Source organism: Elephas maximus, chromosome 7, assembly GCF_024166365.1.
Source record: "Elephas maximus indicus isolate mEleMax1 chromosome 7, mEleMax1 primary haplotype, whole genome shotgun sequence".
Taxonomy (NCBI): domain Eukaryota; kingdom Metazoa; phylum Chordata; class Mammalia; order Proboscidea; family Elephantidae; genus Elephas; species Elephas maximus.
The window spans coordinates 118,855,419-118,873,366 of NC_064825.1; positions in this window are offsets into that span (position 1 = coordinate 118,855,419).

Genomic DNA, 17,948 nt, shown 5'->3' on the forward strand with positions numbered 1-17,948 from the left:
AGGTGTTAGAAACAGAAGATGGATGTAAAGCAGGTGAGGTCAAGAGCAGCCTGGAACCCACGAGCGCTTCCTGGAACCCACGAGGATGGACGGAAAGCCTGAAACCCGTGTTCGGTCTTACAGCCTCTGTCACTGGTGGTGTGGGGATTTTGCATAAGCAGAGTCCTTCTCCACAGACTCAATACATGCACACTCAGCCCAGGAGTAGGAGAAGCCAAAGGAGGAACCAGCTGCTGCTTCAGGCCAACAAGGTGTGTCAGCCAATCGGCAACATCATGGGTAAATTGTGAAATGGCCAGAATGACTGCTGCTTCCCTTCTGCCTTCTGGATCCCCTCAACAACCTTCCTCATTGCAGAAACACTCAAGAAAGGGAATTCAACCTGGTCGAGTTGGTGCACCCACCACACCTACCCTACGATCAAGCAATTCCACTCCTACATACGCACCCAAGAGACTTAGTGCGTATGTTCACTGAAAGAATGTTCCTAGCTGCTTTATTTATAACAGCCCCAAACTGGAAACAGCCCAAATGCCCATCAAAAGGAATATGGGTAAACAAATTGTCTTATATTCATACAGTGGAATACCACTCAACAATAACAAGAACAAACCATTGGTGCACATACCATAAATTAATCTCACAGATATGGTGTTGAGCAAAAGACCAAAATCAGACACAAAAGACTATGCTGTTGTTGTTAGGTGCCCTCAAGCCGAGTCCTACTCTAGTGGCCCTATGTACAACAGAATGAAACACTGCCCAGTCCTGCCCCATCCTCACAATTGTTGCTATGTTTGAGCCCATTGTTGCAGCCACTGTGTCAATCCATCTCCTGTGGGTCTTTCTCTTTTTCACTGACCCTCTACATTACCAAGCATGATGTCCTTCTCCAGGGACTGATCCCTCCCGACAACACGTACGAAGCATGTGAGACGTAATCTCTCCATCCTTGCTTCTAAGGAGCATTCTGGCTGTACTTCTTCCAAGACAGATTTGTTCATTCTTTTGGCAGACCATGGTACATTCAATATTCTACACCAACATGATAATTCAAAAGCATCAATTCCTCTTCGGTCTTCCTTATTCATTGTCCAGCTTTCACATGCATATGAGATTGAAAACACCATGGCTTGGGTCAGGTGCACCTTAGGCCTTAAAGTGACATTGTTGCTTTTTAACACTTTAAAGAGGTCTTTTGCAGCAGATTTGCCCAATGCAATGCAGTGTTTGATTTCTTGACTGCTGCACAAAAGTGTATATAATGCACAATTGTACTTTCATGAAGTTCAAGAACAGGCAAAATTGACGGTGATAAAAGTCAGAAAAACCCAAACCCAGCACCACCGATAGGACAAAGTAAAACTGCCCCATAGAGTTTCCAAGGAGCACCTCGTGGATTCAAACCGCTGACCTTTTGGTTAGCCCACAGTGTGGGGCCTGATCAAACACAGTGCCTTCCTAGTAGCCGTGTTGTATATGCTGCAATTTAAAAGTGAAACACAACTTCCTGGGCCCCATCCCTGGAGATACCTGGATGACTGCAATGCAGGGACCACTCTTGGGAAAGCCCTGCCCTACGCACAGTTTCTTACCGAGTTTGCTCCCCATTCTATATGACCACACCAAAAAAAACAAGCTTGCTGCCACTGAGTCAGTTCCAACTTATGGTGACCTCATGTGTTACAGAGTAGAACCGAGCTTCATGGGGTTTTCTTAGCTGTAATCTGTATGGAAGCAGGTTGCCAGGCCTTTCTTTTATGGTACTGCTGGGTGGGTTCGAACCACCAAAATTGCAGTTAGCAGCCAAGCACAAACCGTTTGCACCATCCAAGGACCTCTGTATAACCAGTTATCCTGGAATTCATCCTAAAACCAACTTGTTCAAGGATGGAGAAGAGCCAACTTCAACCCTACTTCTCTGGGATTTGAAAACTTGAATTTCTGATGGGTAGCCCACAGCGTGGGGCTTGATCAAACACAGCGACTTGCTAACAGTGGCAAGGTATGTTAACCATCTCTGAAGTTGAGTCGCTCTTGGTTTTAAGATGCCAAGTAGCTTAAGGGTTTCCTGCTTTCACAGCCCATTCCTTTGGGAACCACTAGGAATTGGAGCTTCTCTGTTTTCATAACACTTTCCCACATCCTGAACGTCACTCACTCACCCTCTCCTAGTGTGAACTGAGCCCAGCCCAGGCCCAGTACTGCCGCCTCCATCTTGAGAGGCTGACAGTCTTGCTCCCTGAGGGGAGGTGGCGTCCTCTCTCTGGGAAAGCTCATGAAGGTCTTAAAGTCCTGCACACAGATGACCCAAGTTTCTACATAGCACAAAACAAGCACCATTCTCCTTTCTACCATTTAAAACACAGATGTACCCATGAAGGAGACAGCACCCTACCCAGCCCCTCCCCACAACCTCTCCCTGAGCCTAAGTTTCCATCCTTCGTGGCTGAACGTGGTCCTTGGGACGCTGCTTCCTGGTGAGCAGAAAGGGAAAAGAATAAAAAACTGAGGAATAACAACAACAACAAAAAAAAACCCAAGCCTGATGCCGTTGAGTCCATTCCAACTCATGGCTACCCCCATGTGTCACAGAGTAGAAGTGCTCCATGGGATTTTCCTGGCTTTTTTTTTTTAATCTTTACAGATCACCAGGCCTTTCTTCCACTTGGCACTGGGTGGGTTCAAACCGCCAACCTTTAGGTTAGCACCCAATCACAAACCATTTGCACCACCCAGAGACAGATATTGTTGTTGTTAGTTGTCGCTGAGTCGATTCCTACTCAAGGCAACCCTGTGTGTGCAGAGTACAACTGTGCTCCATAGGGTTTTCAAGGCTGTGACCTTTCAGAAGCAGATTGCCAGGCCTTTCTTCCAAGTTGCCTCTGGGTGAGTTTGAACTGTCAACGTTTCGGTTAAGAGTCGAGTGCTTAACCTTTTGCACCGCCCCAGGATTTCAGAGACAGAAAAAACCTGTTGCTGTCGAGTTGATTCCGACTCATAGTGACCCTACAGGACAGAGTAGAGCTGCCCCACAGGGTTGCCAAGGTGAGGTTGGTGAATTCGAACTGCTGACCTTCGGTTAGCAGCCAAACTCTTAAGCACTGCACCACCAGGGCTCCAGAGACAGAATACTGACTCGCATTTACACAGTTCTCTGCAGTTTGCAAGGAGCCCTGGTGGTGCAGTGGTTAAACACTCAGATGCTAACCAAAAGGTCGGCAGTTTGAACCTACCAGCCACTCCACAGGAGAAAGATGTACTCTGCTCTGTGAAGATTACGGCCTTGGAAACCCTATGGGGTAGTTCTGCTCTGTCCTATAGGGTCTCTATGAGTTGGAATCAACTCGATGGCAGTGGGTCTACAATTTGCAAAGTACTTCCATGCTCCCTCCTGGAGCACCTTCTCTGCCAGCTAAAGTGATGCCTGCAGAGACCCTTGGGCTGGGCCTACCCTTTCTTTCAGGTTGGTTTTGGAATCCCCAGTAGAAAGAAGATACCTCCCAGGAGTAACCTCAGAAGCATGATCAGTGGATCATCAGTCCACACCTGATAGGTTTCTGGGCTCAGGGGAAGTGACACCGAAGTGGTACCGTGACAAAGTGATTAGGCTCAGGCCCAGCACCTGAGCAGGTAAGAGGGGCTGGGTGTGGCAGAGATGCCCAACCTCCACTTAGCAGTCAGAGGCCCAAGGCTTCTGGAAGAGCAACAGACGGCTAATGTACTTCCTATGCAATCTCACCCTGCCACCAGGTGATGAGTCAGGGAGTCAGTGACAGAACCTGCCTTCCATCTAGCAAGGCCAGGCAGCCAGAGGCGCTAGAAAGCCTGGACTGAGGGAGGAAGGAAGCCTTCTCGCACTTAGCAACTCAGTCACCAGCTGTGATAGGGCGAATGTGTTTTACATGTGGGAAGGACATGAATTTTGGGGGAACAGTGGGTAGAATGTTATGGATTGAATTGTATCCCCCGAAAATATGTGTCGAAATCCTAACCTCTGCACCTGTAAACATGACCCTGTTTGGAAATAGGAGTTTTCTTTTGTTATGCTAATGAGGCCATACCAATGTAGGGTGGGTCCTAAACCTAACCACTTCTGAGTTATAAAAAGATACAGAGGAGAACAGACACAGAGACACACACAGGGAAAACATGCCATATAAGGATACAGACACAGACACACAGACGCACACACACGCGCGCGCACACACACACACACGGCAGGCACATCTACAAGCCCAGGAACTTCAAGGGTCACAGGCTACTAGAAGCTGAAAGAGGCAAAGTAGGATCTCCCCTCAGAGCCACACCCTGAATTCGAACTTCTAGCCTCCTGGAGTGTAAGAAAATAAATTTCTGTTTTTTAAAGCCACCCACTTGAGGTATTTCTTTGTTACAGCTGCACTAGGTAACTAGCCACCGTCCATCTTTCAGTTCATCAGACCCTGGTGGCTTGGGACTTGCTGTGATGCTGGAAGCTCTGCCACCAGTATTGCAAACACCAGCAGGGTAACCCATGATGGGCCAGGTTTTAGCAGAGCTTGCAGACTAAGACAGGCTAGGAAGAAAGGCCTGGTGATTTACTTCTGAAAGTTCTCCAACGAAAACTCTATGGATTATAGCAGAACATTGTCTGATACACTGCTGGAAGATGAGCCTCCTAAGTGGGAAGGCACTCAAAACACACAGTGGCTGCAACAACAGACTGGAGCACATCAATGACCATGAAGGTGGCACAGGACCTGCCGATGTTTCATTCTGTTGTACACGGGGTGGCCGCGAGTCAGCGCCAACTCAAAGGCATCTAATGACAACACATTCCTTGCAGAAACTGGTTCGAGAACCCCAACATAGGTCAATCAATGTACAGTATTCTCCTGGTGATAATTATTTGTCTCAGGTGGGTTTTGACCCAAAATATCCCAGTTCAAGCCTCGAGTTGCAATAGTGAAGGATTCTGTGGGGAAAATATTAAACGACACAGGAAACATCAAAACAAGATGGAAGGAATACACAGAGTCATTATACCAAAAAGAATTAGTCGATATTCAACCATTTCAAGAGGTGGCATATGATCAGGAACCGATGGTACTGAAGGAAGAAGTCCAAGCTGCTCTGAAGGCATTGGCGAAAAACAAGGCTCCAGGAATTGACGGAATATCAATTGGGGTGTTTCAACAAACAGATGCGGCGCTGGAGGAGCTCACTCATCTATGCCAAGAAATATGGAAGACAGCTTCCTGGCCAACTGACTGGAAGAGATCCATATTTATGCCTATTCCCAAGAAAGGTGACCCAACCAAATGTGGAAATTATAGAACAATATCATTAATATCACACGCAAGCAAAATCTTGCTGAAGATCATTCAAAAACAGCTGCAGCAGTATATCAACAGGGAACTGCCAGAAATTCAGGCCACTTTCAGAAGAGGACGTGGAACCAGAGATATCATTGCTGATGTCAGATGGATCCTGGCTGAAAGCAGAGAATACCAGAAGGATGTTTACCTGTGTTTTATTGACTATGCAAAGGCATTCGACTGTGTGGATCATAACAAACTATGGATAACACTGCAAAGAATGGGAATCCCAAAACACTTAATTGTGCTCATGAGGAACCTTAACATAGATCAAGAGGCAGTTGTTGGGACAGAACAAGGGGATACTGATTGGTTTAAAGTCAGGAAAGGTGCGCGTCAGGGTTGTATTCTTTCACCATACCTATTCAATCTGTATGCTGAGCAAAGAACCTGGACTATATGAAGAAGAACTGGGCATCAGGATTGGAGGAAGACTCATTAACAACCTGCATTATGCAGGTGACACAACCTGCTTGCTGAAAGTGAAGAGGACTTGAAGCACTTACTAATGAAGATCAAAGGCCACAGCCTTCAGCATGCATTGCACCTCAACATAAAGAAAACAAAAATCCTCACAACTGAACTAATGAGCAACATCATGATAAACGGAGGAAAGATTGAAGTTTTCAAGGATTTCATTTTACTTGGATCCACAGTCAACGGCCATGGAAGCAGCAGTCAAGAAATCAAACCACGCGTTGCACTGGGCAAATCTGCTGCAAAGGACCACTTCAAGGTGTGGAAGGGCAAAGATGTCACCTTGAAGACTAAGGTGCGCCTGACCCAAGCCATGGTGTTTTCAATCTCATGCATGTGAAAGCTGGACAATGAATAAGGAAGACCGAAGAAGAGTTGACGCCTTTGAATTGTGGTGTTGGTGAAGAATATTGAATATACCATGGACTGCCAAAAGAACGAACAAATCTGTCTTAGAAGAATTACAACCAGAATGCTCCTTAGAAGCAAGGATGGCGAGACTGCATCTTGCATACTTTAGACATGTTGTCAGGAGGGATCAGTCCCTGGAGAAGGACATCATGCTTGGCAGAGTACAGGGTCAGCGGAAAAGGCGAAGACCCTCGACAAGGTGGATTGACACAGTGACTGCAACAATGAGCTCAAGCATAACAACGATTGTAAGGATGGCACAGGACCGGGCAGTGTTTTGTTCTGTTGTGCATAGGGTCGCTATGAGTCGGAACCAACTCAATGGCACCTAACAACAACAACAACATCCCAGACAGATGCAAAGAACTTTTACTACCTGACTGGGAAGATCCACTTTCCCCTCCTGAGGATGAACAACGGGGCCTTCAGCCTTGGCTGTCCCAGCAGCCCACTTATAATCAAGACAGGAACCACCAGCTTAGAATGAAGCTGACACTGGGAATAGTGGAGACAAAAAAAAAAAAACCCATTGTCACTGAATCGATCCTGACTCAGAGTGACCCCATGTGACAGAGTATAACTGCCCCATAGGCTTTCCAAGGCTGTAAATCTTTACAGAAGCAGACTGCCACATCTTTCTCCCTTGGAGCAGCTGGTGGGTTTGAACTGTTGACCTATCAGTTAGCAGTCGAGCACTTAACCACTATACCACCAGCTTTCCTCCAAATAGTAGAGCAGAGGGACAGAAAGAACCTGGGTCCTTGATGACATCAGTAAGCCAGTGAATCAACCAGCCTGGAGTCCCCTACTTCTGGACTTCATGGTGTGTGAGATAGATAGTATCTCTTCTTATTAGTTTACCCAGTTTGGGTTGGGTATTCTATAATTTGCACCCTGAAAGTATTCTAACTGATGAGGGGCCTTCCTTCTACTATCACTGTGTGTTGATAAAATAAGTTTAACCCTCGAGGGTCAACTTCTCCCTTTTTTTCCAAGTTCACAGAGGGTTCTCCCCACTGTCGGGTCCTATCCCTCCATACCACTGATTGTTGTTGTCAGCTGCCAATGAATCTCACCAGCTCCTTTTCTCCTCACAACTACCCACGAAGTATGTATTATCCTCATCTTAGAAATAGGAAACAAAGTTCTAGTGAGGCGAAGTAACTTGGGTTCAGGAAAGCTACTGAGATATGTTTTGACCCCAAATCTAGCTCTAAAGCCATAACCAGGTACTAGTGAGTTTTCTACAGAAAAGAGATTAATAAAGAGAGAGGGTCCCTCAGCTCTGAACTTGTTGTGGAAGAGGGGTTCAGGTCCTGACACCTCAACTCTTCCCCACTGGGCCACTGAAGTTGACACCCCCACCTGACACCCCCACCTGAATGAAGCCTGAATACTCCCCATTTCTTTGGAGGGTCTTGCCTCAGGCAGGAAATTTTTTTTTTTTATTTGAAATTATTCAAGAGGTAATATAAGCACATGGTTTTAAGAAGAAAGCAAATGGTATACAAGGTTACCGTAAAAAGTAAGTTTCTGATCCATCCAGGCAGTGCCTCGGGGTGGCTGGTGTGGGCATACAGGTGGTGGGAGATGGTGGGAGGAGCTAGCTTCTCTGTGATCTCCGTCATTCGCATCCCCAAGCCCTTCAAATTAGCTGGAGACTCTAGTCTCCTGGCTGAGCGAACACTGCTGCAAGACCAGTGTTTAGCCGTTCCCTCTGAACCAACACCCGGTTGTGCTGTGGAGTCAATTCCAACGCAGGGCGGAGTAGAACTGTACTCCACCGAGTTTGCAATGGCTGATTTTTTAGAAGTAGATCGCCTAGGCTTTCTTCCAAGATGTCTCTAGGTGGACTCAAACCTTCAAACTTTCAGTTAGCAGCGGAGTGCCTTAGCCATTGGCACTACCCAGGGACTCCCTTTCTCAACCAGAGTTCTACCAACACGAAATTCTGGGCAGCTGCTGTTACCATGGACTTCCAGGGACAGTCTATGCATGTATCAGCAGAAGTGGGTATAATTATCATAGATACATTTCACCCCACCGGTTTCTTACACAAATGGTAATGTCCAATTACATTGTCCTATACATTGTCCTGACCCCTGGTGGTGCAGTGGTTAAGCGCTCGGCTGCTAACCGAAAGGTGGGCAATTCAAACACACCAGCTGCTCCACAGGAGAAAGATGTGGCTGCCCTGCTTCCGTAAAGATTACAGACTTTGAAGCCCTATAGGGCAGTTCTACTGTGTCACATGGGGTCTCTATGAGTTGCAATCAACTTGCCAGCAAGGGGTTTATTGGTATACGTTGTTCTACACCTTGCTTAGCTCCCTAGGTGGCACAAACCTAAAGGATGGTGGTTTGAATCCACCTAGAGGTACTGCGGAAGAAAAGACCTGATGATCTGCTTCTCTTAAGATGATGGCCAAGAAGACCCTACGGAGCACTTCTACTCTGTAATACATGGAGTCACCATGCGTCAGAACAACAACAACACCTGGATTTATATCTTTGATATTATATCTTTGATGTTATACCTTTGATATTGTCCCAAAGAAGAGCATATAGACCTTCTTCATTTTTTTCTAATGGTTGCATGTGGCTGTACTATAATTTGTTTAACCAGCCCCTACTGATGACATTTAAGTTGTGTGCAATCGTATGCTACTACAAACAATGCTACATCAACTATCTACCTACAAATGTCTTCAGTGATCCTTTTCAAGAATTACTGCAGGGTAATTTCCTAAAAATTGAATTGCTGGGTTAAAGTGTATATGCATTTTAAATGTCATAGCTATTGTCCAGTTGTCTTTCAAAGTGGCCGTTTGGATTAACACCCCCATCTACAATGAATGAGGGTGCCTCTTTACCCCAAACCCGGAGAGGCAAGAAATTCATAGGCCCACTTTGGAGAGCAGGAGGAGGGAGCCATTGGCCTGTTAGGTAACTCTCATCATTAGTAAGACCGAAGACCAGAGTGGTAAATGTCAAGGACTTTGGGATCAAACAATACTAGACTTGAATCCTGGCTCTGTTATTTATAGGCTGTGTGACTTGGGAAAATACCGTAGCCTCTCTGAGCCTCAGTTTCCTAACAATATAAAGTAGAAATAAAACATATCCACTTCACACAGCCGACATAAGAGCCAATAGAGATAATGTATATAAAGCATCTAGTGCAAAAAAAAAATGTACTACCTAAAAAAAAAAAAAAAGTTACCATTGAGTCAATTCAGAGTCATAGAGACCCTATAGGACAGAGTAGAACCACCCCATAAGGTTTCTAAGGAGCGGCTGGTGGATTTGAACTGCTGATCTTTTGGTTATCAGCCAAGCTCTTAACCACTGTGCCACCAGGGCTTCTGTATAGTGCCTGGCACACAGTAAACCCAAAAACCAAATCCATTGCTGTCAAGTCAATTCCAACTCATAGCAACTCTATAGGACAGAGTTGAACTGCCCCATAGAGTTTCCAAGGCTATAATCTTTATGGTGTATGTCAGGGTTGTACCCTTTCATCATACTTATTCGATCTGTATGCTGAACAAAAATTCCAAAAAGCTGGACTATATGAAGAAGAACAGGGCATCAGGATTGAAGGAAGACTCATTAACAGCCTGCATTATGCAGATGACACAACCTTGCTTGCTGAAAGTGAAGAGGACTTCAAGCACTTACTGATGAAGATCAAGGACCACAGTCTTCAGTATGGCTTACACCTCAACATAAAACAAAAATCCTCACAACTGTACCAATAAGCAACATCATGATAAATGGAAAAAAGACTGAAGTTGTCAAGTATTTCATTTTCCTTGGATCCACAATCAACACCTGTGGAAGCAGCAGTCGAGAAATCAAAAGACACATTGCATTGGGCAAATCTGCTGCAAAAGACCTCTTCAAGTGTTGAAAAGCAGAGATGTCACTGTGAAAACTAAGGTGTGCCTGATCCAAGCCATGGTGTTTTCAATCACCTCACATGCATGTGAAAGCTGGACAACAAATAAGGAAGATCAAAGAAGAATTGACACCTTTGGATTGTGGTGTTGGCAAAGAATACTGAATATACCATGGACTGGCAGAAGAAGGAACAAATCTGTCTTGGAAGAAGCACAACCAGAATGCTCCTTAGAAGCAGGGATGGCATGACTACGTCTCACATACTTTGGACATGTTATCGGGAGAACATCATGCTTGGTAAAGTAGAGGGCCAGTGAGAAAAAGGAAGACCCTCAATGAGATGGACTGACACAGTGGCTACAACAATGAGTTCAAGCATAGCAACGATTATGAGGATGGCGCAGGACCGGGCAGTGTTTCGTTCTGTTGTACATAGGGTCGATATGAGTTGGAACCGACTAGACAGCACCTAACAACAACAAATCTTTGTGGAAGGAGACTGCCACATCTTTCTCCCAAGATGTGGGTTGGTGGGTTCAAACCATTCACCTTTTGGTTAGCAGCCAGAGCTTAACTATGGTGCCACCAGGGCTCCTACAGGCACACAGTAGGAGCTTAATAAATAGGAATTGATTATTCTCGTGGTCTGGTTCTGAATCTGAGTGCCCCAATACCGTCCTCTTTGTCCACTAATGGCTTCAATCTGGATTTGGCTTAGGTAAGACCTGGGGAAGTACCTGGGTGGTGGGGGCAGGTGTGGTTTGCAGGTCTGAGTGAACCCAGTTGGAAGGGACTTCCAGCAGGAGCTTAAGGGACAGGGGGTGTGGACGAAGTCAGACTGGAATGGGAAGTGGTATAGAACTTGGGGCAGATTGCGGCATCATGTAGTTCAGTTTTTCCCAGAGAGGAACGTACAAAATGATCTTAGTTGATTTTTTTACACTATTAATGTCTTCATTTTATTCTGCACTGAAAAATTTAACCAACACATTCAATGAATGATCCCAAGGGGATTTTTCCTTAGGATAAGGCTGGGAAAAAAAAAAAGAAATCAAACCCATTGCCATTGAGTCGATTCCAACATCACAGAGACCCTACAGGACAGCGTAGAACCCTATAAGGTTTCCAAGGAGCAGCTGGTGGATTCGAACTGCTGACCGTTTGATTAACAGCCGAGCTCTTAACCACTATGCCACCAGGATAAGGCTAAATTTAAACATGGGTTACTATCAAGAAAAAATTAAGTAAATCATATACATGATGTGTGAGCCACAGTTATCCCCAAAATCATGCTAGTAATAAATTAACGACTGAAGTGTTTGAAACATTAGCATACAATGAAGGCTGGAAGCGCTGAAATCTGACAGCCTGGGGGCAAAGCCCAACTTTGCCACTTTCTAACTGTGTCAAGTTAGGCCAGCGGGCTAACCTTGTTGGGTCTCAGATTCCTAATCTGTAAAATTGGGATAATAATGGTTTTTATCTCACAGGCTGTTGTGAAGATTCAGTTAAATCAGTTGTGCAAAGCGCTCACTCACCTCACTGCCTGGAATGCAGCAAACGCCCAATAAATGTGATCACTGTAATGACTGTAGTACATGTAGGCTAAAGAGTTTTGACATTATTCCATAAGCAATAAAGGAGGTTTTGTTTTTATAGAACTCGCTCTGTTGTGAAAATAATATTTCCACAACATTAGCAAAGAACATTCTTCAACAAAAAGAAAAACCACCCGTCATTCTCTCAATCTTAAATAATTTTCATTTTTTGCATTATTCTCCTCTAGACTTCATCAACACGAACCCTTCTTTTGCATGGCTGCAATCACACTGTTGATACAAATTTTGTCTCCTGCTTTTTCTCAACAAACATGATGTTATAAAGTCTCCATGATTCTGCATATTCTTTATAATTATCATGTTTGTGGCTGCATAATATTATATTGAAGAGAGGGACCATCGGTTTTCTTAACCATCTCACTATAGGAGGTTCACAGATAACGCCGGTGGTGCGCCTGGAGCTTTTTTTGTCTATTGAATTATTTTCTTAAGATCAATTCCTGGAAGTGAGATTAGTGGATAGAAAGCTAATAATATTTTCAAGACTCCAGTTACATTGTACTAGATTGTTTCCCAGCGTTTTGCACACTGCTCTCAGAGATGGAGAAGCACAGGCTTCATGCAAGCTTGCCAGTGCTGGGTGGCGGTGTTTGTAAAATTCTGCTAATTCAAAAGGTACGAAATGCTGCCTTGATACTGTTCATTGCCATTCCTTTGATCACTAACAGATTGAACTGTTTTTCAAGTGTTTCTTGACCCGCTGCTTGGGTGGAGTATCTGCTTCGGTAACGTAGTTGTCCGTATCCTTTATCTGTCCATCTGTTGAAGTCTTGAGGATTGTTTTGAAGGATATTTGAGTGAGCATCTTAGAGTTGGTAGATATTAATCATTTGCCAGCCGTATTTGGCCATTGGAGATTTCTGAGCAGGGAGGTGCATAATCAGAACTACACCTTGGGAAGATTAATTTTGAAATTAATTGAGGAAAATGGGCTTAGAGACAGAAAGATCTGGCAGTAGGTTACTTCGTCCGATCGCATAGCAGGGGCCTTAACCCGGCATGGCGGTGGGAAGATACAGGAGGGCCATGTCCCCATAATACAGCTTCTGGCTCTTCCCTTTACCTTGCCTCCCGTATACGCATATATATATACACACACACATATGTGTGCATTCATATACATCCCTATGCTCGTTCTCCCTTGCAAGTTCAGTGGCTTCAAACCACAGAATTTAAGGAGAACAGGAATGTTCTAAGGAGCCCTGGTGGCGCAGCGGTTAAAATTTTCAGCTGCCAACCAAAAGGTCTGCAGTTTGAACCCATCAACCGCTCCACGAAAGAAAGATGTGTCAGTCTGCTCCCCTAAAGATTACAGCCTTGGAAACCCTATGGGGCAGTTTACTCTGTACTCTGTCCCATAGGGTCACTATGAGTTGGAATCGACCTGGTGGCAACAGGTTTAGGAATGTTTTAGGAGTCCCTGAGTGGTGCAAACAGTTAAGTGCTGGTCTACTAACCAAAAGGTGGCAATTAAAACCCACCCAGAGGCATCTTGGAAGACAGGCCTGGCGATCTGCTTCCCAAAGTTCACAGCCTTGAAAACCCTATGGAGCAGCTCTACTCTGCACACATGGGATCACCATGAGCCGGAATGGACGCGACGGCGATTAACAACAACAACAACAACAACAACGGGAATGTCCTGTCCTGTCCATTCAGCATCTAAATGGGAAATATGTTGGACATAGAGAGTCACACAGGGAGAAGATGCCATAAGCACCTATCTCCATCTGGTGTCCACAAGGAGGGCGATGGTTAGTGCAACAGGGAAGGGGGGATCATCAGAGTCTTTGCCCCACAACCTCAGTTCCCAGACTCCTAGAGTCTAAGGCAACTCATCTAAAGCCGCCCCCACGTAGGGCTCCCCAATGCTTCCCCAACCCCTCCATCCCATCCTTTGCTAGATACCAACACAACCCATAGCACCTTGCACCCTGATCACTTGATCAGTGTCTCCCCCACTAGACTGTGTGTCCCATAAGTCAGCATCATTTTCCAAGTGCAGACACAATGGGACCCAGCTTTCTAACCAACAGACCTTCAGAAAGCAAAAATTCTGGATTTGGTCAAGACTGGCATGGAACTTCATAAAAGATGGAAGGATTCACACAGACCTGGATTCAGAGCCTGTTCCAGAGCTTCCTAGTCTTGTCACCTGTGATAATGGTATATGGCCTCTTTGCCTGGGTGCCCCTGACTCTTACTGGGCCAGGGTCTGAGTACACATGGAGGTCCTCATGCCATAGGCTGTGAGGCTTCTCCTCAAGCCAAGAGTCCAAGATGGGCAAGCCCTATCCACAAGGTACCCCCAGCCTCCTACCCCACCAGCATTGCTCCTTTACCTTCTTCAGAGGAACCTGATATTGGAAAACCAAAAAACCAAACCAGTTACCATGGAGTCTCTTCCAACTCATGGTGACCCCATATGTTTCAGAGCAGAACTGTGCTCCACAGAGTTTTCAGTGGCTGTGATCTTTCAGGAGTAGATTACCAGTCCTTTCTTTCAAGGCACCCCTGGGTGAATTTGAACCACCAATCTATTGGTTAGTAGCAGAGCTCCTCTGACATTGGAAAGCTAGGTTCAAATTTAGAATTATCAGCCTCTTTGGAGATCTGTAAATAGCCCTGGTGGCACAGTGGTTAAGAGTTCAGCTGCTAACTAAAACGTTGGCAGTTTGAATTCACCAGCTACTCCTACGAAACCCTATGGGGCGGTTCTACTCTGCCCCATAGGGTCGCTATGAGTCAGAATTGACTCGATGGCACCAGGTCTTTTGGTTTGGAGATCTATACAGAAATACAGCCACCTCCTCTTCTCTTCATAACCACAGATCCATCCCGATCAACAAGGGTCCTCAGATACATGCATGTGAATATCCCACCTCCATGTCCAAGCTCCAACGACACCGCCTGCAAAGAGCTGCCCCTTGGACACCCCTCGGCTAGGGGCACACATGCTGACAAAAAGGCGAATCAGGGAAGAGGTCCCACATGCCCTGGAAGTAGACTTGGGTCATTGAACAAGAGACTCCAGGATCCTGGATACTCCAAGTGTGATCTAGAAAGGATACAGATACAGCCTCTCAGAGAGCTCACCCCTTAGTTCCAGGGACTCCTCACCTCTTAGAGAGGGATGTGGCTGGAAGAGGGCCAGAGCAGAGGGCAGGTCCCCTCTTGCCCTGGTCTAAGAACTGTGCTGTCTCTCTGAACTTGTTTCTCTACCAACAAAAAGGGGATATTAATCTAATAGACCCTCCCTCAAAGAGTTGCACTGAAGGTTAAATGAGCTAATACACAACCCCAGAGGGAAGAGGGGCTTTGGGTGTCACACTGGGGGTAGAGATGCTGTCAGTATGCGGGAACTCATAGGGAAGTCAAGACTAACCTTTTGTCTCATATCCTGCTTCTATGGGGCTGCCTTTTCAAAACCCACTCTTCTCCAGACTATTGGTCCTCCCCCTTCTGAGGAAAAATCTCATCCGCCCGTTTGCAGGTCTGCCTACAGCCACCAGAGGGCAGGCTAGGCCTGTGGCCAATGCCTGAGGACCAAACATCCTAGAGCCTGGCCAAGTGTCCAGCCTACATGCCCTGCCCAGACCTGGTTACACTTTGCCACCACCAACCTGCTCCCTCAGATCTCAAAACATGTAACTGCAGAGCCTTAACTCATGTTCAGGCATGGTGCCTAATTCTACTTGGAGAACAATCATAAGAATCATGGCCAAAACAGTCAGGGCAACAGCTAGCACCGTGGGCACCGGCGCGGGCTTCACTTTACTAAGCCCTTTGTCATGCCTTGAGTGCCTGGAGACCTACTGCAGCTGACTGAGGGAGTGATACATTCCCACTGTACAGATGAGGAAACTGAGGTACCAGGAAGAGGAGTAACTTGTCCAGAGTCACCCAGCGAACCCCTGGAGAGCTCTGTTTCCAATTCCCTGAGCTGGGGAACCATAAGGAAACCCTGGTGGCATAGTGGTTAAGTGCTACGGCTGCTGACCTAAAGGTTGGCAGTTCAAATCTGCCAGGCACTTCCTGGAAACTCTATGGGGCAGTTCTACTCTGTCCTATAGGGTCGCTATGAGTTGGAATCAATTCGACGGCAAGAGGTTTTTGGTTTTTGGGGGACCATAAACCAAATCAAACCTGTTGCCTTCGCATCAATTCTGACTCATAGTGACCCTACAGGACAGGGTAGAACTGCCCCCATAGGGTTTCCAGGGAGTGGCTGGTGGATTCGAACTGCCGAACTGCCGAGCTCTTAACGACTGCACCACCAGGCCTCTGGGGGACTAGTGGCTGCATATGTGGACGGGGGTGGTACAGGAGGTCAGAATGTTCCCTAGGGAGGAGCAAATGCGTTGTGGTATTTTCTGTAAATTGAGACCAGCCACCAATGCATCGGTTAGTCCATCCATTCAAAAGTGTTCATTGAGCACCTACGGGAACTCAAAGATGGGGCAGATGAGTTCCCTGCCCTCAAAAAGCTGGCGGTCTTGGGCGGGGGGTGGGGGGGTGGGGGGGTGGATGGTGAGTCAGCAGATAATTATAGGAAACCATAACATGCTCACAAGACATGAGCAAACGAGCTGTGACCGTCTAGGGTGTACACAAGTTGAGGGTGTCCCCTGGGGCTCCCAGGCCTGAAGGAGAGTCCCGAATTAAAGGACTATTGGCAGGGATACCCCCTTCCCACAGCTCACCACTGGATGGGTGCTCCCCTCCCAACTTGGGGTGCCCGCCTGTTTTGGGGACCCCGGGGTCCTCCCCCGCCCCTCTCAGAGGAGAGGGCCCAGAGAGCGATGACAGCACACCTGAGTCAGCCCGCCGCCCACCCGCCCCTCAGCGTCTGTCTCCGCATCTTGTGATATTTCGCTCCCTGGGAGCCAGCCCCACTGAGCTCCGGAGGCAGCTCGGCAAACAAACCCAGCGACAGATTGTGCCGCGGCTCATTCCGGGGAAGGACGCCAAATACCACCCTGCTACCCCCAACACTCCTTCCCCACCGCCCCCTCCAGGCCCTCTCCCCAGGCGCGGCCCAGGAGGGTGGGGCCCGGGAAACTCATGGGCCGGTTCCTGCCTTCTGGAGACGGGAGGGTGACAGGAGCCCCAGGGACACCCCTGACCTCCCCTGCCTGACCTGGAAAAGAGAGGGGCGGGAAATGAAATCTAGGTGCTGAGAGGGTCTGGGAGTCCGAGGACAGAGGATGGAACCTACAGGGGGCGCCCGCGCGCCGAGGTGTAAGAGGACCCGGAGCCTGCTGATGAAATGAGGATAGAGACACAGAGACACACCCTGAGATGGAAAGATAGACAGGCACAGAGCCACAAAGAATAAGATGGAAGAGACAGACACTGAGCGACTGTGACTGACAGAAAGACAGATGCATACAGGGAAAAACGGACTCGGGGAGAGAAAAGAAAAAAAAAAAAAAAGGAGGGAGAGAAAAAGAGAAGGAAGGGGAGAACAGGGAGACGGAGACTATGAAACATGAATAAGGTGGGGGAGAGAAAATGAGAGAATCGAAACAGAACGAGGGACGCATGAAGACTAAGGAATGGGCAGAGAATGAGTGGGAAGAATGAGGCCAGCACTTATAAAGCGCCGACTGTATGCCAAGCACTGCGCTGCACCCTGGCACAGACAGGAAGGGCCAAAAAACGAGAAGGGGGCGGGGGGGGGAACGAGGAGCTCCCTCGCTTCGCTCCCGGGAGTGGGTCGTGCCGGCCCGGCTGCGCGCAGATGGCCCTGGCACCGGCCGTACGCGCCGCTCCAGCAGCTCCAACCCCGCCCTCGCCGCTTGTCAACCGTACGCGAAGTGAGTCCCCCTCGGGTCCCGATCTTGTCCCGCGCTGTGGTGGCTCCATGGTACCAGACATCAGGCTCCCTTGGCCGGGTCAAGGCCAGGGTAAGCGGGATCACTGCCAGTGTGAGGAGGCGCACAGGACATCAGTCGGCTGATACTGTCCAGGACGCTGTCACTTGGGGCTCCAGGGGCCCCGGTGAGAGCAGCATACACTTCCTTTAAAAGGGTAGAGGAAGATCGCGTGAAGCCACGCCTGGGATTTCCAGCCACCTCCTGGGGCCCAGATACCCTCTCTCGGACGCATCATATATACACATAAAAACGCACCCACTCGCACGCGCACCCAGACTTGCACCCGCTCGCAAATGCACT